Source organism: Sinocyclocheilus anshuiensis, unplaced genomic scaffold (assembly GCF_001515605.1).
Source record: "Sinocyclocheilus anshuiensis isolate Anshui unplaced genomic scaffold, SAMN03320099.WGS_v1.1 scaffold819, whole genome shotgun sequence".
In the NCBI taxonomy this organism is placed as follows: Eukaryota; Metazoa; Chordata; class Actinopteri; order Cypriniformes; family Cyprinidae; genus Sinocyclocheilus; species Sinocyclocheilus anshuiensis.
The window spans coordinates 685,490-710,769 of record NW_015548238.1 but is presented as its reverse complement, the minus strand read 5'-3'; the positions used below and the strand labels follow the sequence as shown (position 1 = coordinate 710,769).

At 40.3% G+C, this 25,280-nt stretch overlaps 1 long non-coding RNA gene across 1 annotated transcript; it reads right to left on the bottom strand.

Moving 5' to 3' along the window:
- Positions 1-154: 154 nt before the first annotated feature.
- On the bottom strand, positions 155-25,280 carry LOC107654805 (uncharacterized). Its single transcript, XR_001630370.1, has 3 exons — positions 25,270-25,280; positions 12,202-12,205; positions 155-224 (listed from the first exon to the last, which is right to left on the bottom strand). It is a non-coding gene; the product is annotated as an uncharacterized LOC107654805 (long non-coding RNA).

Sequence of the window (25,280 nt, the reverse complement as noted above, 5' to 3'; positions counted from 1 at the left end):
GATATAATTTTAGGAAAACTGTCATTTAGAACAGACCACCATATGCAAACCTTAGCAAAAGTATATATATTATATACACACATACATACATATATATATATATATATATATATATATTAACCAGAACACAGTGGCATCTGCATTTGCATTAATCTGTCCCTGTAACATTCAATGCTATTGAACCACTTTTTGTGCAGTACGAGTAAAGGGGGAACAATTAAGTGCTTGCAGGAGTCAGATTTGACTGATCATGGGTCGAGAGGAGGGATGACCTACAAGACCATGGTGGAGGATTTGCTACTCAACAGATCCGGAGCTCATTGACAAATATCTTATATCGAAAGATGCGTTCCCTTTGCACAGAGTGCGCGTGATCGCGAAAGTGAACAACGCGAGTGCTCATTCAAAAAAGTTTTAAATATTCCCCATTGATAGATGCTCCCTGATACGCGAAAATTATATGCAATATTAGAATGTTTGCGAGAGCGGGCGGGACTGGACAAACCTTGCAGGAGCGGAACACACACGTTTTCACTGTTTAAGTTCAGAGGTAAGAAGACTGCTATATAGCGGTCGGGATATAAACTCAAAACGAAACAACTGCCATAACGATACTCCAATGTATCGATATTTTTTTACACCCCTAATTTTCAGTAAAATATTTCAATAAATTCAAAGCTACATGTCATTTGTCATTAGCGAAATACTACGGCACTGTTCATGAAGCAGAACTGCTACTGAACACTGTTGAGAGACACAAACTCACAGACGTAATTCACACACGACTAATCTCTCTCTCTCTCTCTCTCTCTCTCGCTCTCTCTCTCGCTCTCTCTAAAAACTTCATTATTAGTCTGCTATTAAAGGTTCAAGCCTCTGTTGCTAGGACTAGGGCCAGATTTACCTCTTGTGACAGGCAAAATAAAAAATGGGCCCCCCTTATTAATATATAATATTACCACCCCAAAACAGCAAACAAAAATAATGATATATCATAATGATTACTATATATTCACTAATTGCGACACCGTAACGGTTTCCGTGGATTACAACGTTCATCCATTACGTTCAGGCACTGAAGATTCAATATAGTTCTCACTCGTTTGAGAACAGAGAAAGACCATTTAATTAAGGAATGTTGACTGGAGTCATGACTGCATTACCACCTCGGGTGTACATTATATTTCTAATAATTCAATGGCCTGGACCTCAAGACATTGTTTGCAGATGTTTTATTTCAAGACATTTGTCATGTTTTTGTCATGTTTTAAACTTGTGTGTTACTAATTTCTTACGCAACCATCCCAAACCTTCCATTGCTAATTCCAAAATATCATTTTAGAGCTGATAAAGGAGGCTTGAGCCATTGAAATGGAGACTAATGCTAATTATTAATGCAGTCTAATGCAGATTTTAGAGAGAGAGTGAGAGATTAAGCATGTGTGAATTATTTGAGTTGAATTATTATTTTTTTTTATTGTAAAATTATTATTGTACTAATAGGTGAAGAGACAAATCTAAGTTTAACTGCTTCAAGAACAGTAAAGTTACCACCTTGCTACTGAGAAATGTCATGTAGCTTTTCAGCAGCAAAACTATTTTGCTGATAAATTTGCAGGCCAGTGCTGACAAGTTTGTTTATGTCTCTGTGTTTGTGCGTGACTGTACTGTATGTGTGTGCCTAGGGAGAAAGAAATGGTGCTTTTCCACTGCACAGTACGGCTCGGTATGATTCCCTTTTGGGGGGTTTTCCACTGGGTACAGTACCTGGTACCTGGTACTTTTTTTAGTACCACTTCGGTTGGGGTTCCAAGTGAACTGTACCGTTACCAAAACGTGACGTGTAAACTCTGCTGATCATGGATTGGCCGGAGAGAAACGTCACTACCTGTGTCACTGAACTTGTGCCACAAACACAACAGAACCGCTAGATTTAAATCAGCACAGCCAGCGAAGGATCGAATGCAACTGTTCAAAACCAAAAAGTTTTGTTGTTTGTTACGGAAGAACAGACGTTCCTCTCGTTGATAGCAGAGGAACGGATCCAGCAAGAGCTTGATGGGGCGACGGCTCGAACGCAACTGTTTTGAACGAGCGCACCTTTTTTAACAACCAAAAAGTGGCTGTTTCGTTGTCTGTTGAAGAAGTACAGACGTTCCTCTCGTTGATAGCAGAGGAACGGATCCAGCAAGAGCTTGATGGGGCAACGCGGAATGAAACATTTTTTTAGGAGTCGTGGTAGTAGAGGCGGCGCAACTATAACGACATGTGAATAATCCCGCCCACTCTAAAGCGGTACTGAACTGCAGTGGAAACGCAAACCGTGCCGAGCCGTGCCGTGCTGTACTTAGCCGTGCCGAGCCGAGTCGTACCACGCAGCGGAAAAGTGCCATTAGTGTGCTTTCCATAGACTTAAAAGGTGGAAAACATGGAAATAGTTTTATCCTATTGTTTGTTAAATTCATTTGCTCAATGTCATCTGGGATTTTGGTGCTTTTGCTGTTGTAAGTTGCCCATGGTATAACAATTATAAATATTTCTCTACATTGTAATTGGGCCCCCCTGGACTTATGAGCATAGGCACATGCCTAGAATGCCTGTGCATAAATCCGGCCCTAAAAATGATGTTTTAGAATTATCAACTGAGGTGTGGGATGAGATGTGTAAGAAATTAATCATACCCACATGAGCGTTTTAAGGAGAAAAACCTGACAAATGTCTTTAAATAACATCTGAACAATATTTGAGGTGTGGTAACCATAGTATAAGTGGAATAATTGACTCCGGTCAATTGAATGATTAGAAAATAATGCACACCCATGTGCATTAATTCCTAATAATTCAAAGGCCCGTCGTCAGTTATTCCTTACTTAATAGTTAGTGAGGTAGTTGTTAAGTTTAGGTATTGGGCAGGATTATGGGATCTAAAATATGGCCATGCATAATATGTCCTTAATAAGCAATTGTTACAGACAATTAAGTAGCAATGTTTTCATGTTGCTAGCGTATTTTGATAGTTTGATGGCTGTAGCTCTAAAACTCTAGGAGTTACGGTCAGAAATGTTAGTCTCAGGAGAAGAATAATTTTAAGTTTAAACAGGATAGCAGTATGATGGTTTTCTCAAATCAACATAACTGCAGCAGCACCTGAACACCTCACTGAGTTTTCGGCTCAATTTACCAAACAAAGTTTGGTAGCACTGTATTTTATTATTATTATTTTTTTAGATTCTGGCTAATAATACCAGTCCTAATCTGTAAAAAAGCATTAAGAGTCCAAATAAAGATTCTAGTCACTTTCTAACTGCTTTGTTTTTTGAAAGGTTCCCTGGTTACATGCGGTCTATGCCAGCATAGGAGCTGTTGTCTTCACGATGGTGAGAAGCAGATTAGTCAAGAAAGGATTATGGTTTTAAATGATGATTATTTGTCATGTGATCAAGGTGATATAAGGTAGACTGACCCGTGTCTCTTTCTCTTCTCTCACTTCTTCTGTCCCAGTTTCTCGCTTTTGATACACAGCTGCTGATGGGGACCAAGCAATATGCAATGAGTCCTGAAGAATATATCTTTGCAACACTCAGTCTCTACCTGGATATTGTGTACTTGTTCACATTCCTGCTGCAGTTGTTTGGTAATGGGACAGAATGAGCCATAGATTTGTTGTAATATTGTCCATTATTTACAATAGCGATAGCTAATGTTTCAAACTGTTCTGCAACCTCAATGTTTTTAGAACAACACGTTGCCTTTTATTTATTGTTAGTTTTAAAGAAAATCAACTCTGTAAGAATGTTTTCTCAGGTACTGAAATATGCAATTCATTAGTTACTCAAAGGTCAAAGTCAAAAACTTTTAATGTGACTGACTAAATCAATCTGACTATATGCTGCACCTAAACATGTGTAAGGATTCATTTTAAAATAAAATTAAAGTACAATTACAAATTAAGATTACAAATGTTCATTAAACCTAGACTTTTATCATGAACTATTGGCTTAAAATGAGCTACAAAAATTAAGTAAGGCCTTTTGCTTATGACAAATTATTTTGTTTATATTACTCTTGTGTGTCAATGACAATTTTCATTCAGCTGGTTCTTGAAAGTTCAGATAGTTGAGTTTATATTAAAGGGGTCATATGACGTTGCTAAAAAGAACATTATGTTGTGTATTTGGTGTAATGCAATGTGTTTATGTGGTTTAAAGTTAAAAAAACACATTATTTTCCACATACTGTACATTATTGTTTCTGCTCTATGCCCCGCCTTTCTGAAACGCGTCGATTTTTACAAAGCTCATCAGTCTGAAAAGCGAGGTGTGCTGTGATTGGCCAGCTATCCAGTGCATTGTGATTGCCCGAATACCTCAAGCGTGAGATGGAAATGTTACGCCCCTTACCATACTGTGATGCCGTGTACCGGCGCGATGAGACAACACCAATTAAACCCATTACAAATTAGGCATTTGTTGCATCCAGTGGGGACATAATTACTGATTATAACGACTTATACCGTCTTTGTACGCGTTGCATTACGTATCGCGCCGCGTAAACATAAAACCATGTCTGCATTTGTGATCGGAGAAACGACAAACAACAAGCGCTACTCTACACTGCTCAAAACTCGCATTTGAATCAATAGTGGCAAATCCTTTAAATATGAAAACGTACTTACAGACTGTGAGTCAGAAGCGCCAGACTGTCCTTGCAAAGTTGGAACTGCCCCACTTTATAGAAACAGCCTTTGTGCACAGACGCATTGTAGGCTACTCTGCAGGTTCAATATTTGGGTTGAACTGTTCTGGAACAGTGTTGTAAATACAACTTAACCACTAATTTCTAGTCATGTCCTCTTTTGGAAGGCCAAACAAAGTAGTTTCGCTTTCACAACGAAACACACAGCATCACACACGGCAGGCTTGAGTGAGCGGAGGCCGGAGGGCTTGAGAACGGCGTGGCTGGCGGATTCGACGAAGGAGCGGCCAGTGGGCTTGAGGCAACCACATGTGATGACCCCGGGCTGGACTCCGCTTCGTCCACGGTGAAAGCGAATCCGGCGATTCACAGCGCGAAGTTGATGTATTTTCTCAGCGACCTGCACTGATCAGCTCTAGGCATGACGAAACGGATATCCTCCTCTTTTGGAAGGACAAATGAAGTAGTTTCACTTTCACAACGAAACACACAGCATCTCCACGACATGGCGGCGGTGGCAACAACAATACTACAGCAAGAATAAAAGTTACGCCTTCTTTCTTTGCGTGAACATTTGGGCGGTGTTATGAAAATCTTCCCACACTGTGACGTAGACATGTGGGGGAGTGTTTAAACGAGGTTTTTTAGGAGGGTGTGGACAAGTCTTAACTTTTATAAAGAATATCTATTTGGATTTGAGACTTTAGTCTTTGCAACTTTAGTGATCTTATCTATGCACGAACAGCTTGTAACACTCCAAAGAGAAAGGACAATTTGAAATTGCATCATATGACCCCTTTAAGCTCTATTATTTTCATACCAATAATCTGTGTATTTATTTTTTTAAATAAGTGTTATGCAGTCATTAAGTGTTAAAACATGTAAACCCTGAATGACTGAATATTCTGAAACTCTGTCATATAAATGAATACCACATCATTGTGAGATCATTCATTTTGCAATGCATTGTAGTATTGTGACTTTGACATCCTAACCTTTTAGATAATAGCTTTTAAAGTATTACTTTAAAAAATACAAATTTAAAATTATGAGTTCTCGTTACCTTGCTAATGGATATGAGAAAGAAACTACGAATGTCAGTACACAAGTTTAATCGCAATGAATTTGTAGTGTTGTAGTGTAATGTTTACTAAAAATAAATAAATGAACAGTGCCAGGGGTCTTGTGTATGTGTTGTGTATGTTTGGATTTCAAACATATACTGGTCAGAAATCTGAATGCTCATGATATATGGGCAATATCACATAAGCAGGAGAGCAATCTAGCTCTATATCAGCACAGCAATGATTCAGCTGTAGGCACGATGCCGCAGGGATTTCACAAATTGATTTTCTTATCTCTCCTTTGCTGAAATTTAGAGGGTGACCGATTGATCAGTTTTGTTTAGTTTCACAGTTAACATCCTCTACTTTTCATTTAATTTAACTTCCTACCACAGGGGCGCCGCTAAAGGGGGGAAAGTTAAGACGATTCTAAGGGCCAACACATTTTTGGGGCCCGCAGACATCTGTTTTATTAGCAGTGATAGTACGAGTAGTAATGCAATAGAAATTATAGATGTATCTACCCAAGAGTTACAAATAAAATGAAATTACGGCTTATTTCTGCATTTCCGGCAAAATTACCCCCCCATCCATTCACTGCATGGTTTCGTCCTGTCCTACGTAGAGTCACTTAGTGAGATCAGATGTCTTTGAGTTTGACGAAGATGTATAAGTCCAGTCATCAAAAGATCTAAATATTTGTGGATTGGAAACAAATGGAAAGCTGACAAGCTTGTGCTGCAATTCTATGGATGTTTTGCCCGCCAGGTCTTTGAGCCAGTCACATGACTGAAAACTATGAATTGTAGCCTCTAAATTTGATAATGATCAACACCATTGATTCGAAGCACCATCAATGCTTTGTAAAGCCTTTTTACCATGCCAGTAAAGCTACTGGAATCTCAATTTACTAGTTGCTGACTGCGATGCAGATTTTTTCAAATAGGATACACATCTCGACCACAGAATATCTCTGTTCATGGTATGTAAACACTCAATTCTATGTTTTAAAATATTGCCCTGGTCACACTGAGCCAATATTTTTTCTGATGACTTTTGTGTGACTTATCACACTTTAGCTAGTATGAGTAGTCTAACAAAATGCTTTCTCTGTCCAGATTTGACTACAATAATAATAACTGACACTTCAAATCAACATTTAAATTTCAGCTTTTACTAAATGTAGTTTTTACTAATGTCTGAAAATATATAAATGAATAACCTGATACAAGTAACGTGCTTTATGTCTTAAGTTTTCACTCTGCAGTTTATATGTGTTATATGTTATATTTTGATTGTAATTTTTTTTATTCTCAGCCCCTCTCAACGTCCTACTGGCATATGCGATCACAGTCTTCTTACCCTTTTGATGCTGGTACAAGACAGCTCCCAACCCCAGGTTGCTCGCATCAGTTTCAATCTCAAATGGAAGTGTGAAATCAGCATACCCCAGTGTTGGGGCACTGGTAAGTTTGTCTTTGAGACGTTCAAATGCTGTCTGACACTGGGAAGACCAAGAGCTCTTAAACACCTGAGCTGCATTGACGGGACTTGTCTCTCTGAGGCACAAATTCACTACATCATGCAATGGCCCAGCTATCTGGGAGAACCCTTTGATGAATCTTCTGTAATAACTACAGAACCCCAAGAATGATCTGAGTTCCTTGAGAGTGCTAGGGACTGGCCATTTCTGAACTGCACTTATCTTATCAGGGTCTGTACTCAGACCTTGAGCTGAAACTTGATGGCCAAGGAATCTCACTTCTGCCTGCAGGAAATGACACTTCTCTATTTTCACCTTCAGCCCAGTTTCTTTCAACCTTTTAAATACCGTTTCAAGGCGCACCAGATGTTCATGAAAGGTGGACGAGTACACCAACAAGTCATCTAAGTAGATGAGCACAATTTGGAAAACTAAGTCACTCATGATGGCCTGCATGAGCCGCTGGAACGATGCGGGTGCATTGCATAGCCCGAAGGGCATCCGCCAGTATTCATAAAGGCCAAATGGTGTAGTGAAGGCTGTTTTAGGTCTGTCCTTCTCATGGACCGCAACTTGATGGTAACCGCTAGCAAGATCTACTGTCGAGAATACTTGCGCTCCACCCAACACATCCAAGCTCTCATCGATGCGCGGCAATGGAAGAGCATCACGTTTAGTCTTGGAGTTTAGTCTCCTATAATCCACACACAGCCTCAGACTTCCATCAGCCTTGCGCACCAGAACGATGGGTGATGCAAAGGAACTTGAGCTTTCCTGTATGACCCCCTTCCGAAGAAAACCAGAGATATGCTCTTTGACCTCCTCAAACTGAGTCGGTGGTATCCTGCGATATGGCTGAGAAATGGGAGTATCATCTGTCAAGTGGATCTCATGCTTTACCCGATCTGTGTATCCCAGGTCTTCATCACGAACTGCGAACACATCTGCATGCTTCATTAATAGTACACCAAGCTTTGCTTGCTGTTCCGGAGTACCTCCTATATGCAGCCTACTTAACAGATTACTTAGATCAGAATCAGTGACTGAAAACTATGAATTGTAGCCTCTAAATTTGATAATGCTCAACACCATTGGTTCGAAGCGCTGTCAATGCTTTGTAAAGCCTTTTTACCATGCCAGTAAAGCTACTGGAATCTCAATTTACTAGTTGCTGACTGCGATGCAGATTTTTTCAAATAGGATACACATCTCGACCACAGAATATCTCTGTTCATGGTATGTAAACACTCAATTCTATGTTTTAAAATATTGCCCTGGTCACACTGAGCCAATATTTTTTCTGATGACTTTTGTGTGACTTATCACACTTTAGCTAGTATGAGTAGTCTAACAAAATGCTTTCTCTGTCCAGATTTGACTACAATAATAATAACTGACACTTCAAATCAACATTTAAATTTCAGCTTTTACTAAATGTAGTTTTTACTAATGTCTGAAAATATATAAATGAATAACCTGATACAAGTAACGTGCTTTATGTCTTAAGTTTTCACTCTGCAGTTTATATGTGTTATATGTTATATTTTGATTGTAATTTTTTTTATTCTCAGCCCCTCTCAACGTCCTACTGGCATATGCGATCACAGTCTTCTTACCCTTTTGATGCTGGTACAAGACAGCTCCCAACCCCAGGTTGCTCGCATCAGTTTCAATCTCAAATGGAAGTGTGAAATCAGCATACCCCAGTGTTGGGGCACTGGTAAGTTTGTCTTTGAGACGTTCAAATGCCGTCTGACACTGGGAAGACCAAGAGCTCTTAAACACCTGAGCTGCCTTGACGGGACTTGTCTCTCTGAGGCACACATTCACTACATCATGCAATGGCCCAGCTATCTGGGAGAACCCTTCGATGAATCTTCTGTAATAACTACAGAACCCCAAGAATGATCTGAGTTCCTTGAGAGTGCTAGGGACTGGCCATTTCTGAACTGCACTTATCTTATCAGGGTCTGTACTCAGACCTTGAGCTGAAACTTGATGGCCAAGGAATCTCACTTCTGCCTGCAGGAAATGACACTTCTCTATTTTCACCTTCAGCCCAGTTTCTTTCAACCTTTTAAATACCGTTTCAAGGCGCACCAGATGTTCATGAAAGGTGGAAGAGTACACCAACAAGTCATCTAAGTAGATGAGCACAATTTGGAAAACTAAGTCACTCATGATGGCCTGCATGAGCCGCTGGAACAATGCGGGTGCATTGCATAGCCCGAAGGGCATCCGCCAGTATTCATAAAGGCCAAATGGTGTAGTGAAGGCTGTTTTAGGTCTGTCCTTCTCATGGACCGCAACTTGATGGTAACCGCTAGCAAGATCTACTGTCGAGAATACTTGCGCTCCACCCAACACATCCAAGCTCTCATCGATGCGCGGCAATGGAAGAGCATCACGTTTAGTCTTGGAGTTTAGTCTCCTATAATCCACACACAGCCTCAGACTTCCATCAGCCTTGCGCACCAGAACAATGGGTGATGCAAAGGAACTTGAGCTTTCCTGTATGACCCCCTTCCGAAGTAAACCCGAGATATGCTCTTTGACCTCCTCAAACTGAGTCGGTGGTATCCTGCGATATGGCTGAGAAATGGGAGTATCATCTGTCAAGTGGATCTCATGCTTTACCCGATCTGTGTATCCCAGGTCTTCATCACGAACTGCGAACATATCTGCATGCTTCATGAATAGTACACCAAGCTTTGCTTGCTGTTCTGGAGTACCTCCTATATGCAGCCTACTTAACAGATTACTTAGATCAGAATCAGACATTGGTTTGTCTCTCTGGTCGATTCTCACCTCCTCATGGTCAGCAGAGATGTGCTGGAATCTCACCTCACAAGCGTCACTTTCGGCACACTGACAGTGGGTAAGTATCCCCAGCCGAACTTTAGGAGGCAGCCAAACATCTTCCTGGGAAAAGTTGACCACTTGAACTGGAAACACTCGACTTTGGGGCGACACTAAGGTGGGCATGGGAATCAATCTGCCTGGTAATGGTGCACTCCCTGGTTCCAGCAGCAGCCACGCACTGGTGTCAGTGGTCTTCTTGTTTACTCTGGCATAGACTGTTGCTAGAGATGATGCTGGTATATGGGTTTTGCCTTTACCACTAACTCTGGCTGACGACATTGTTTTTACCAGCTCAACTTTCTGTACACGATTGAAGTCTTCCCTCCACACAGAGTCCAGCTTCCCTCCTAAAGTCGTGTCAAACTCAGTCAGTGCAAACTCTCTGCACCTCTGGGTGATATTCATGCCTATGATACCAGGGGGCGTTGGATCTGGCTCAGCAGTGTCTCCGTCTCGGATGATCAAAAACCCACACTCAGGTATAGTTAACCCCATCACCTGGATGTCCAATTCAACATAGCCCAAGTATGGCAGTGGTAGCTTGTTTGCTGCAGTAATTCTTAGCCACTTAGAGGTGCAGTGAAGGTCCTTGTCTTCTCCATGGAGGTTTTTTCTAAAGAAACTTTCAGTTACGGTACTTACATTACTTCCTGTGTCTAGCAGACATCTAACTGGAACACCCCCAATGTGAATATCAACTTCAGGGCACTTGCCAACTGCACTCTCCAGGAAACGTTCTTTTGTTAATGTACTACCATCTTAAGCCTTCTGGTTTTCCTCGCATTGCTCGGCTTACAGCAATGGAGGGGCCTTGTTTCCCTGCTCCACAGAACCTGTGGAGGCAGTGGACTGGCTTTTGGAACTACATGGTGCAGGACACTGTCTAGCTACATGTCCCACCCCTTCACACCTTAAACAGATGGGTTGGCCATCATCTGTATACTTGGGCTTGACTTTGGGCTTTCCACTCTGGCTACCACTGGAATGGGCCTTTTGTACAGTGAGTTCACGAACTGCATTAGTGAGTTCTCCGATAGCTTTACCCTGCTGAGTGATAATTTTTACAACCTCCTGCAAGGCCACCATTCTGTCACTTTGTGCAGAACTGACTGAAATTGAATGCTCTGACATCTCCCCAGCACATGTACCCACAATATTCCGAGTCCTGGCCATATTAGCACCACGGGGTCTGTCCTCCACAACCCACATCACGGCCTCTTCGCGGACATCAAATAAGGTGGACTGAGGCTTTTCTCTGACAAGCTTGCGTAGCTCTCTACGCAGAGTCATGTCTCTTATGCCTTCGATGAACTGATCTCTTAAAGCGAGCTGGGGATCAGACACAGCAGTGTGGGACTGTTGGAGAGCAGAATTCAGCAGCTGAGAGAGAGCATGAGAAAAGTCACGGAAGTCTTCTCCCTCTAACTGTCGGCGGGCATAAAAAGCATGCAACAACTGAGGTGTAGTGCGTTTCTCCCTAAAGGCCCCCCGCAAGTATGAAAACAGATCACTGGGTTGTTTGGTCTCTTCCCCCATACGCAGTTTGACTTCATCTAGGGCTGAACCTCTTAGATGCGAAAGCATGAAATCAACTTGGTCATCAGTGTTCAAACCCCTTACCCGAATTACACGTTCAACCTCATCAATAAACTCATCGACAGACTGACCATCTTTAACATAATCACCACTGAAGGGCACAATTTGATGCTCCCTCGGAATATAAACATATGACCTAGTGGCAACATTACTCATATTAGCAAGGGTTGACATTACTTGGTCGTGTCTTCGACCTAGCTCCAATATTTGTGATTGGAGTTCTGCCACCGGATTACCTTCATCTCCATGACTCGCAGCCCCAGCACTGTCCACATCATGGCTGGTTCCAGCCTGGGCAGCCGACACATCATCGTCCTGATCCATGTTCATATGAAGTCTCTATCTTGAATGGCACACAGTCATAAAACAGTCACAGTCACTGCAGTGCAACCTGAAGAGGCGATTCCTCACAGTCTCCTTTGCCAACTATCTCAGCGGTGAACTCCCCCCTGCGTTTCCGAAAGCTGGTCCCTTGCTTCCCCGCAGGCTTTCCAGGCACACCACACTTCACATCGTCGACCTCTTTGGAACTGTTACTCGACCCCTCTTCACCACTACCGTTGTCTTTTTCCCTCCTACTCTACCTGACTGTCAAAAATGAATTTGTGACACCGGAAACAGGATGAAAAATTTAAATGGGGCCGTTTATTCCAGACTGCACTTGGAACAGCGCAGCATTATGCAAATTTTGGGGGATTGGGACAGAAAAATTACCTACAACATACAGCCATTGAGAATAATAAAGTTTGATCTTCACAACAAAATGAGTGTGCCTCTTTTTCCCCACATTCACAATAACCAGCTAACATAGACAACGGTAGTAGCCTTTCATGCTGGAAAACAAATAGACACATAGGTGTAACATCCGTCAACAAATCAAAGTTGTCAAACCAAATAAGGCTACTCAAATTACACGAAAAGAACATGGAAAGGAAATCTGAAGTTGCATTTTTGGGTATCCTTAATACATTACAAACACTATTGCACAATTTAACACTCAGTCAACCTTACATTAGTAAATGAGTACTCATAGGACTTCAAAAATGAATTTGATGATTAAAACTTACAGCTCATCACCACCCTAGCACGGCCTATGCTGACTCGATTTCCCTCTGCAGATGATAAAGGGACAAAATACAAAACTTTTCCTTAACATTTGGAACACATGATGTTAGAACAATAATACCATTACACTCGTTCCAGTGAAACACTGATAAACACTTTTACAATCAATAAAAGTAAACGACACTCACTTGAATGCTTTACACTCGCACCGGAAACACAAAGGGTCTTTGGAGCACTTTTCTCCCAAAATAACTGTTTCAATAACACTGGTTTGCATTATATTATGCATAAATTATGTTTTTTTAACAGTACACATACAAATTACATCATCAACACTTACGCTTTGGTGAGAACCGGTTAGCTTCCCCACACGGACATGTTCGTCAGCAATCGCTGTTGACATGCAAAATTACACAGCGTCCGAGTCACCATACCACCGAGAACGAGTTTATAACTCACTGTATGTGCATATTTCTCTATATTTTGTGATTTAATGGATTTTAATGACCTCGATCCTCCACTTCACGTTGCACATTCACTCCGCACTGAAAACTCTCGCTGCTCATCTGCAGCTCTCGCGGCACTTCACGACACTCATGCACATTATGGCAACAGATGAGAAAGACATGAAACACACTCTATGTGCAGTACATTCAAACCAGGGTGTGAAAAAAAGTCTTATGTGTGACACAACAACTTTTCAACCTGGTTGCATATGTATTTATATATAGGGCTCTACAGCCATCTAGAGGTTACACCATGATATTGCAGATGATGAATGGTGCACAATTTAGAGGTTAATATTTAGTAAAATCCTCTTAAAATAATAAAAACATTAAATTAAAAAATATATTTTTGAGCTAAAATCACAAAAGCACAAATATATATTCGCTCTCATATTTATTTCTTTCTTTATTAATTTGTATGTTCATCTATACGTGTTTGGGCTGTTTAATATTAGGATTTTGTTTAAAATCCCCTACTGCGGCCCCGCCCCCCAGCCGAGATGCAGCGCAGACGCATCTCGAACAAACGAAACCTATATACTCCCGCGGCTACGGGTAGGTTTCTGACTAAATACTGATACCTAGTGGTGAAAAGCAATAGCAAAAGTAGTAGGTCAGTATTATTAAATTGCAGACAAAGATTTTGGATAACTAGGTTGGCTTGTATGTTTGGTGCGGTAGGGGACCCAACCTCATTTTCTTTCATAGGGCCCAAAATTGCTAGCGGCACCCTGTCCTACCATGCTGGAGAGAAAAAGAAGTAGCACGTTGATCTGCCAGCCGCAGGTCTTTATTTTGCTTTATTTCGTTTTTATATATGCAATATATGTTTTTATATATCTGTCAAATGTGCTTTGTAACTTTGAGAAATAAATATATTTCAAAAGTCGTTCTGGCATGAGTGACGTGACTACGCTAAAATTAGAATATTCAAATGAGAAAACAAGTGAGTATTTCCTCTATGGCGAGTCAAAAAATAATATCTGATTTCTTTGAAAATCCACCAGAATCTAAAAAAACAACAACAACAAATCTAAAAATGAATCTGAGTCTGATAACAGAAGGACTGTTGATGATGGTCTCCTCCCAGCAGCACGGATCAGCAAATGAGTGGGATATCCATGTTAACGCTAACAGCAGCAGGACTATCCCAACACCTGAGTCTGGGCCTTCTGCTAATCTCAATATCACCGCAACAAAGTCAGGACAGGTAGTTCTTTTCAATCACAGTGGTTTGACAAGTGGGGTTGGCTACACTATGATGTGAAGATGGACTGCATGTTTTGCTTCGCATGCTGCCAAGCTGCCAATCAAATCCAAGCAAGGGCAGACAGATAGGCTTTTTGTGGAAAGAGGATTTTCCAACCGGCGCAAACTCACAGCAAAATTTACTTTATGAAAAATCGCCAATTCATAAAGACGTTGTCAGAGTACTTGCTGGATGAAAGCAAACGCCAATAAACACAATTTTATCTGTCGCTGCAGCTAAAGAGCAGAAAACAGCGAGAAACATCCTAGAGATTTTGTTTCATTCTATTGCATTCTTAGGGAAAAAGGTTCTGTCTTTTAGAGGTGACACCACTTGGGATGGTGTGCTGTATGAGTTGATGATGGAACGGACCTACAATCTACAATCTACAATCTACAATGAGCGACACAGCCCAGTTTGCGCATGCTGTTCAGACAAAAATGATCTTGTGCCTAAGACTGTGATTTCTGCGGACTGACAGCAGATTGTACAACAGCACTGCAGTTTTCTTGCAGTGTTCAGTATGTTGACAGTAATCTTGAGTCACATTGTGATTTTTTTTAGGATTTTATAACTGTGCTGACACTACTGTGGAAACACTGTTCATGTGTGTGAAAGTCCTTTTTATGAGACTGGTGGATGGTGGTAGTAACATGTCCGCTTGTCTGGTGTTCAGGCACGGCTGAGAAAAGTAAGCCCACACTCACTGACACTGTATGTGCATTGTAGCAATCATTCTCTTGATCTTGTAATTCAGGAAGTTGCACGTGAAATAAGTCTTATAGCAGAAGGGTTACATTTTGTCCAGGGTGTTGCTGTTCTTATTAAAGAATCAGCAAAACGCAGCTCTTTGAATCATTGTTTGGCTGTGAAGACATCACTGTCAACCTTTTGGGCTTAGGCCCAAAGAGAAGGTGTGTGCAAACTAAAGAGATTCAGCGCTGTTGTTTCTCATACTCAGTGATACTACACTCGAAACTTTGAAGGAGGACAAACGAGTAAGAGGAGATACAAGAGCCAAAATACATGGACTTTATGAGCAAGCACTAAAAGGCAAACACCTCTTCCGTCTTCTTTTGGTGCTTTTCCACTGTGTGGTACGGCACGGCGCAGCTTGCTTTTGGGGGGTTTTCCACTGGGTACAGTACCTGGTATTTTTTTCAGTACCACCTCGGCTGAGGTTCCAAGCGAGCCGTACCGTTACCAAAATGTGACGTGTAAACCCTGCTGATCACTGATTGGCCGGAGAGAATCGTCACTGCCTGTGTCATTGAACTTGCGACACAAGACACTAGACAGCTAGATTAAATCAGCACAGCCAGCGAAGATCGAACGCAACTTTTTTGAGTGAATGCAACAGTTTCGAATGAGAGCATCTTTTTTAAACAAGAAAATAATGTCTGCTCAGGAAGTACAGACGTTCTTCTCGTTGATAGCCAAGGAACAGATCCAGCGAGAGCTTGGCGGGATGACGCGGAATGAACAAATTTTAATGACATGTCTATAATCCCGCCCACACTAAAGCGGTACTAAACTGCAGTGGAAACGCAAACCGAGCCGTACCATGCAGTGGAAAAGTGCCATTTGCTGTCAAGCACTATTTGAGCCATGCGAGGCAGTGGCAAAGAGCCTGCAGGGTGAAAAGACGACCGCTCTTGGAGCCACAGAGTGTGTGAATCTGCTGATGGAGAGATTAAAGATTCAGAGGGGCTGCTCTGTGTGAAACAGTGCAAGATGTTGCAGCAGGCCGCTCCAGACTTCATTCTCAAACTAGATCTCTATTTGTAGAAGCAGAAAAACTGCTAAAATTCTGCCTATGCCGTCCTGTTTCTATTGCTTCATCTGAGAGAATTTTCTCCACCCTCAAATGTCTCAAAACCTGGTTGAGGAGCAGTATGTCTCACAAGAGATTAATTTATGCATGCTAACACAGACATTGTTGATCAGCTGAATATAGAGGACTTTATCATTAGGAAAGACTCATGCAGTTAAATAGTTCATAGGGTTAAATATTTCATTTAGCATTTACTTAATCATAAGATCTGAGTGTTCACATATAACTCTATCCTCATTCATTTGTATGTTCATCTGTAAGTGAGTGTTGTTTGGGCAGTTTAATATTGGGATGTTGTTAAAAATCCCTCACCGCCCCACAACATCAAGCCCCACCTCTCATCACCCCCGATAAAATATGTTCCTGCGGCCATGGTTTAATCCATGTAAGTCTTGTGAAGAGATACAATCCCTTTAAATTATGAGCATATGTCATTTAGGCTTTATTCACATCTAAACAATGATCGACACATACAGTACATAAAGCACATCACATATCAGAAGAGGTTTGCTCTAGCGTGTGTCGCTCATACAACGTGATCTCATGAGTATTCGTATGTATTTTATGTAAGTGTGGTTCTACCAAACATACATTTGCATAGACACGGAAACATGCAATACCTACATATTTACAGCATCTAAACGTGCATTACTGACATATTGACAACACCTAAAACACAAATTATTTACATATGAACAGACTTACAAATGAATCCTTATGAATACTGAAATCGTGTCATTAACATTTTCATTTGTCATATCAGTGGCATTATGATTTCATTGCAATTATTTAATGCAGTTTACTTATTTAATATGAAATGATAATATGACCCAGCAAACATGTGACGTCAGGGAGACGTTCAGATCATGTCTGTATAACATCTGTCAGTTCAGACCCACTTTTGGAAGTCTACTGGATGTGCAAAACAGGTTCGATATCTGAACGTCTGACTAGGACCCCCTATAGACGTCTGTGGATGTTCAAAACTAGTTTAATATCTGAATCTCTAAATAGGGACTCTCTTGGATGTCTGCTAGACATGTAAAACTGGTTCAATATCTGAACATCTGACTAGGGACCCTATTTGACTGTAATTGGTGAGCCTTTCGAGCATGTCATTTTGGACTGTGTTGGCCCTTTGCAAAATCAGGAAATCAGTTTCTGCTAACAATAATGTGCTCTGCAATGTGATTCCCAGAAGCAATTCTGCTAAGAAAAAATACTACTTCTGCTATTATAAAGTCACTAATCAAATTCTTTTCCACATGTGGACTACCAAAAATTGTTCAGATGGATCAAGGAACGAATTTCCTCTCCAAACTGTTCAGGCAGGTGTTAAAATCCTTTGGGATAACACACAGAGATTCTAGTGCATATCATCCCGAAAGTCAAGGAGCAATCGAACGTTTTCACCAAACGCTAAAATCAGTGTTACGCAAATACTGCCTGAGCTCAAGTAAAGACTGGGATGAAGGGGTTCCGTTAGTTTTATTTGGCATTTGCGAAACTGGTCAAGAGTCCGTTGGTTTTAGTCCGTCAGATTTAGTGTTTGGACATACAGTGCGTGGGCCGCTCAAGATTTTAAGATATGGAATGTTGAGTGTGGATTCGTCACCAAAGGAAAATATACTAGATCATGTTAGTCGATTCAGAGAGCGGTTACATACTGCCTGTATGTACGCGAAAGAGTCATTGGCTGAAGCTCAGAAAAACATGAAAAACTGCTTTGATAGTAAATCTGTCACTCATGTAATTCAACCTAGAGATGAAGTCTTTGTACTTTCAGCAGTTCCTGGTTCTGCTCTGTCAGCCCACTTTGCTGGTCCATATGTGGTATCCAAAAAACTGAGCGACACAGATTATGTAGTGCATACTCCTGGTCGTAAACGGAAATTTTGGACCTGTCATGCTAACATGTTGAAGTTCTATTGTTCAATCACCTGAGAAGATTGCAGTAGAGATGGCTGGTCTGAAAGCTGGCTCTGTTTCTACTCTGGCTGCGGTTGTTTCCAGCACCTCTGCCGAGAATTGTGAAGTATCATCGCCTTCTGCTGGTGAGTCACTTGCAGACGATGGTATTTCCCTTTGTATTGCTCAGATGAGCCCTAGGCTTTCTAATTCTGAGATACTACAGGCCTTGACCGTTTTTCTTACTAATCTAACTGAAGCACAGAGGCAGAACATTGTTAAAATAATGAATGAATTTCCCATGCTATTTGGTGATATTCCAACTCAAACGAACATGCTACAACATGACATTAAGATAAGTTGTGATTCTCTAAACAACATGCCTAACATTGCGTAAATAGTACAAAATGGTCCGTAATGAAAGCAGAAGTAGAGTACTTGCTAGAAAATTGTCTTGCTGAACCCAGTTTTAGCCCATGGAGTTCTCTGTGTCTCCTCGTCCCTAAACCAGATGGTACATTTCCATTCTGTAGAGATTATCGAAAAGTAAATTCCGTTACAGTCCCAGACAGTTATCCTCTGCCTAGGATGGAATACTGTATAGACAATTTGGGTTCTGCAAACTTTGTAACCAAGTTGGATTTACTAAAGGGTTACTGGCAGGTTCCCCTTACCTCTCGCGCTGCTGAAATCTCTGCTTTCGTAACTCTGGATGATTTCCTTCAATATAAGTTCATGGGTTCATTCGGGTTACAAAACGCTCCGGCAACATTTCAGCAATTTGTCAATACTGTGTTGTCAGGAGTGCCCAACTGCAATGCTTACCTTGATGATCTGGTGATTTATTCCTCTGATTGGTAGGAACATCTGACATCTCTGATTTTCCTGTGCCCACTACACGATGGGAATTACGTCACTTTTTAGGCATGGCTGGGTATTATCGTAATTTTTCCTGACATTTTTAAATCATTTTACATCCTCTTACCAGCCTGTTAAGTCCTGCAGTTTATTTCGTGTGGTCTGAGCCTTGTCAGCATGCTTTTGACAGTGTGAAGAATTTACTAATCAGCGAACCTGTCCTCAAAGCGCCAAATTTTTCCCGTCCATTTAAATTAGAAATGGATGCTTGTGCTTTAGGTACTGGTGCCATACTCCTTCAGGTGATGCTGGTCTGGACCACCCTGTTTTTGCAGAAATTTAACACACATCAGATCGTTTATTCTACCATCAAAAAAGAAGCCTTAGAGACTTCTTTTAGCATTACAATTCTTTGAAGTTTACGTTGGTTCATCTCCGTTACTTGTGACTGTGTATACAGAGCACAACTAATTAGTTTAATTAGTGTAATCATAACCAACGACTCGTGCGATGGACATTAATTGTTCAAAATTATAACTTAAATATAAAACATAAAAAGGGTTCTGAAAATGTCATTATACATAACCTGTTTGATTCTTTGATGTAGAGATTATCGAAAAGTAAATTCCGTTACAGTCCCAGACAGTTATCCTCTGCCTAGGATATACATACAGACACTATTGGAAGAGAGCTGAACTGTATGATGACATCACTGAATGATCAATGAACTGACTTTAACTGAAAAATTTACTTTATTATTGTCCTCTTGCATTATTGACAAACTATTTTCCTGTTTGACACTGTAAATCTACGTTGACACAATCTGTATTGTATAAAGCTCTATATAAATAAAGGTGACTTGACTTGACCTGCCCTTCATGTCGTACTCAGGAGCGAAGTACTCTTCTGTGCCTGAAGGAAATACATGTTGTTTGATAAGTAAGTAATTACAGTAGCAATTAAGTAATTAATTACACTTCAAACATATCAGTTGCACTAAATAGTGGACATGTCTGCTGTGCTGAGTGGTTTGCGATTGTAGCCCCGTGTAGCTTTGTTTTTCTTGGAATCTCTATCTTACTATAACTTACTGTTGTTTAAACTGCTAAAATATAAGTTATCACCATACTTCTGATATTATCTAACATTCTAATTTGATATTGTTTGCGTTTTAAATATAAACCGTGAGTGCAGCGCGTTAGCATGTTAGCTTGTCATTCGCACCTACCGTTTCTTTCTCTCTCTCTCTCGTTCCGTTTCTTTTCACATGTACTCTACATACTAGCTTTCTCTGTCAGTGGCGAGGGATTCACATGTGATAAATGCAGGGAAATAGTTAGGCTGACAGAGAAGATTTCAGAACTAGAGACACACATCCAAACGTTAATTGAGGATAGGTGCGTACACTTCCCATAATACCCGATGTACTTGCTACTCGTTACGTAAGAAGAATGGCATCTACGCTAATATTAGTCTCTTTCATTCTTATTCCGATGTCACTGAAGCCATATAGATCCAGTCTGTTTCAGATCAGATGGTGGATCAGCACCTAGAGATGACCTCTACAGACCTGAATGTCAGCGGAGACCATGTCACCTAGACAAACCCTAGAGACAGATCCCTTGTGAAGGCCTTGTCAGCCAATGGCACAAGACTAGGAGAACCAGACAAGTCGTCTGCTCAATCTGACCTGTGTTGCAGCCTGGAATTAAACCACGCCATGTTAGTTTCATCTGGCCAGAGGAGAACTGCTCCCCCGACTGAGCCTGCAGGTTTTTCTCCATTTCTCTCACAGATTGAGTTTTGGTTCCTTGCCACTGTCGGCTTTGGCTTGCTTAGTTGGGGACACAATTTCTGGCAACATTGTTGACTTGACTGCACAGACATTATTGGAAGAGATCTGAACTGAACTGGATGATGACATCACTGAATCATCAATGAACTAACTGTTTTCTATTGTCCTCTTGCATTATCAGTACGTGTTTTTTCTTCTGTTTAACACTGTAAAGCTGCTTTGACACAATCTGAATTGTATAAAGCACTATATAAATAAAGGGAAAAATGTTTATAAATAAACCTCAGATTTGATCAAAACAAATACAGAGTTCTGGCATGAAACTCTAGATGGTGCAGTCCGCAACATTCAAATATATGACTAGTGCTTGCCGTAGCAGTTGCAGCTTGCTTCAGAACAGCGAAATCAACATCTAAGATAAGTGAATGCTCTTCTAATCCATATCACTCTGTGTATTGCGTGGTCTGCCTAATTGAATTTAAAAATGAGCAACCATAATCAAGTTTAAACTAAGTGTCATGTTAGCAGTTTGCATTGTATGCCGGAGTGAATATTAAGCAGAGTAGAAGCAGCATTTAGCATCTGTGTTTATACAGCTGGAACAAAACACAGCAATCTGTATTGTTAAAAGCGCTATATAAATAAAGGTGACTTGACTAGGTGACTTAACGGAAATGAAACCGGTTAAATTAAATAAGCATTCTTGTGTATGCATTTCAACGAGGGTTCGCCATATATATCGGCGATTATCCCAGTGTTCACATTCGTTATTTTTAAGGTCGATGTTTTCATTGTGATGAGTGTGTGGTTGATTTCAGCTTTACGCAGCGTCAGAAGCACGCTCTTATCGCAGTCATATTAATGACAGTGTTGCAGGAGATGCTGAAGATCACTATCTACGGCTGTAAGAGTTAGTTCCGAGCGAAATGCATTATGGGTAGTGTAGTTCGGAGAAATGTTCTCGTGTGACGTGTGCTCTCGGTGTGCTGTGTAATTCAGAAAACGGAGAAAGAACATTTATATTCTGCTTTTATTTCAGTTAATTCAGGTCAGTCCACCCAGTGGTTTTTGTGCACTGTAACTTTGAAAACTTTTATCTGCACGAGAGAGTAAAATGGCATACATCGGCTAACTTTTTTCCGTCTCATCATTGCACGAACATGAATTAACAAGCTGTTATGCTGCCACTGGGACTAATGAAGTGGAGAAGTAACAGAAATTATCAAATGACTAAATTATGATATTTGCTCAGGTGGGTGCTGGGGTCTTATCTATAGGATTGCAACGTATCCATTTTGTTAATTAAACATTATACATAGTGCACGTCTAATTAGAGTTAAGCCAGTCGGCGTGGTAGCCCAGGCTCACATGCTTTGTGGGGGGTTATTTCATGTATGTTATATTTGCAGCAGCAATATTTCTTACATGCTCACAGCAGCATGTTGTGGATGTATTGGCAGTAGCAAGTCTCGGTACTTGCTCTGCCTCAGTAGCAGAAGCGTAGCAGATCTATTCCGCCAAGACCAAATACATTAACATTATCATGTACATTACCATGCCAATCCCTCCGATATTGAGATGGCGCAGCCTGATAGGTCTAACTGAATCTGACCTAATGAAATCATTATCACATGGCACAGCTGATTGGTTCTCTCCTGTATCGGTAGCCAGTGAGCTCGCTGCTCAACATTCAAATTTATGACTAGTGCTTGCAGTAGCAGCTTGCTTCAGAAACCCTCCACGTTCCCCAGCTCCACCTGTATAGATATGCTACGAGGTGATTCATTTATGCTATATGGGGTTATTTCATGTATGTATTTCTTACATGCTCACAGCAGCATGTTGTGTAAAGCCACTCCTGTGATTAGTAGTAAATCTCCAGCACGTGCATTCAGATGGATCGGCATTGACTACACAGAGCTGTAGTTCACTGACAAGCTACACAAAATCGTGTTCAAAATTGGCAATGAATCGCCTGCGATTTTGAAAGCGATTTTGTGTAGCTTGTCAGCCCTACCGCCAAGACCAAATACATTAACATTGTCATGTACATTACCATGCCAATCCCTCCGAGAGTTGTCATGACAGAACTACATTTCACGACACAACAATACTGGTATTTCAAAAATTATAGTGGGTTTGCTCCTCCTCCATTGCCGCTCACTGGGAGAAAAGCTGCCCGTCCAGAGACAACAGAGACAAGTGGTGTTATATAAACGGTGAACAGTCCCAGTGCTAATACTGGTAAAATACCCAACAGTACTCATGGAAGACCTCAGCCAATCAGATTCAAGGACCAGAACTGTTGTGTTTTTTATTAGGAAGTTTTAATTTGAACAAAATAATTTCCCATACTTTAATTTGTTGACTTTCTTATTCTAAAATATGGCAAATAGTACTAATGTAAATTTGCAGAACAGTGCACTGAAAAAATGGTATCCTAAAAAACTTTGAAAACTTTTATCTGCACGAGAGAGTAAAATGGCATACATCGGCTAACTTTTTTCCGTCTCATCATTGCACGAACATGAATTAACAAGCTGTTATCCTGCCACTGGGACTGATGAAGTGGAGAAGTAACAGCAATTATCAAATGACTAAATTATGATATTTGCTCAGGTGGGTGCTGGGGTCTTATCTATTGGATTGCAATGTATCCATTTTGTTAATTAAACATTACACATAGTGCACGTCTAATTAGAGTTAAGCCAGTCGGCGTGGTAGCCCAGGCTCACATAGTCATAGCCCACTATTGTTAAGCCGGTCAGCGTGGTGAACAGTCCCATAAACGGTGAACAGTCCCAGTGCTGATACTGGTAAAATACCCAACAGTACTCATGGAAGACCTCAGCCAATCAGATTCAAGGACTAGAACTGTTGTGTTTTTTATTAGGTTTTTTATAAGTTTTAATTTGAACATAAAATAATTTCCCATACTTTAATTTGTTGACTTTCTTATTCTAAAATATGGTAAATTGTACTAATGTAAATTTGCAGAACAGTGCACCGAAAAAATGGTATCCTAAAAATGGTAGCATTTAAAGTAACTGGTTTTATCCAAGTTGGAAAAAAAGTATTTAATATCACACTGAATCAGTCTAAGCTAAGCTAAGCTAACTGCAGGTTACCACTATTTACAGTATAACATTAACAGTAGGTATAGCAAGGATTTGCATCCAGAAGGCAAAATTATTTGAACCAACTAAATTGATGAATAAATGAATGAATTGTGTCTGTATGTGGTAGAATTTAGTAAGTGGCAAATGAAGTATAATTATAAAGTTGAATGAAAATAAGACTGAGTCCTCACAATTGATCATAATAAATCTGAATAATAATAATAACTAGATGAGTAAAGTTCGTAGACAAACTTTAAGTTGGCTTGAACAAGCCTAGCCAGAAAGTTTGAAGTAGTTTCAAAAGCTTGAAACTTGAAGTTTTTAAATAGTTTAAGTTTTAGTTTAGTAGTTTTAAAAGCTAGCGATGTGGTTGCTAAGGTGCTCAGGGTAGTTATATATATAACATAGTTGTTATATTACAGTTATAGATATAAGTGGTCAGGATAGATAGATAGATTAAATGAGTTTGAATGAGTTTAAATGGCTTAAAAATAGTACATAGAATGGCAGTTTAATTGAGTCTGTGTGTTTAAATTTTAATTTTGACAGTTGGAGTTTGATGGAATGTTCAGATCAGCCAAGACTGTTCAATGAAAGTCTATGGGATTTTTCCAAGGTTTGATAGTCATTTTTAGGAAAACTGTAAGTTGGATCAGTTAGAAAAGATATAGCAACCCGAGTCAGAACAGTCTGAAGGTCTGACCCAAGTTTGGTGGTTGTAGCTTTAAAGCTCTAGGAGGAGATACTGTTCAAATGTTTGGTCAGAAGAAGAAGAAGAATACGTTTAAATACAATATCAGTAAGTTGGCTTTTTCAAACTGCTGTTGATGTTTTAATGTTCTATAGTGAAAATGCTATGAATAACTGAAAAAGTAAACATACCAACGGAATACAAACAAGATTTTATTAAAAAAGGGAATTTGAGAGATCAGTTAAAAAAAAAGGCACAAACAAAAACAGAAGAACATTTTTTGTAAAAAAAAAAAAAACGTAACAGAAAATCAGAAACCGTGGCATAGGAAGACACATTACTGGCTAAAAGCTCTGGTTAACATGCAAACAAACCACCAAACTGTTTCTTCAGCTACCTGTACAAAATGTGTTATTGTATAAATAAAGAATGTTTTTAAAAGCTGTTCAAAAGACAAGCCATCAGCATCACAAACATACAGTACTGACTTCTGTACAACCACCCATTTCTAGAGATCTAGTCTACCGACCCAATACAACTAAACAAATGTAATTT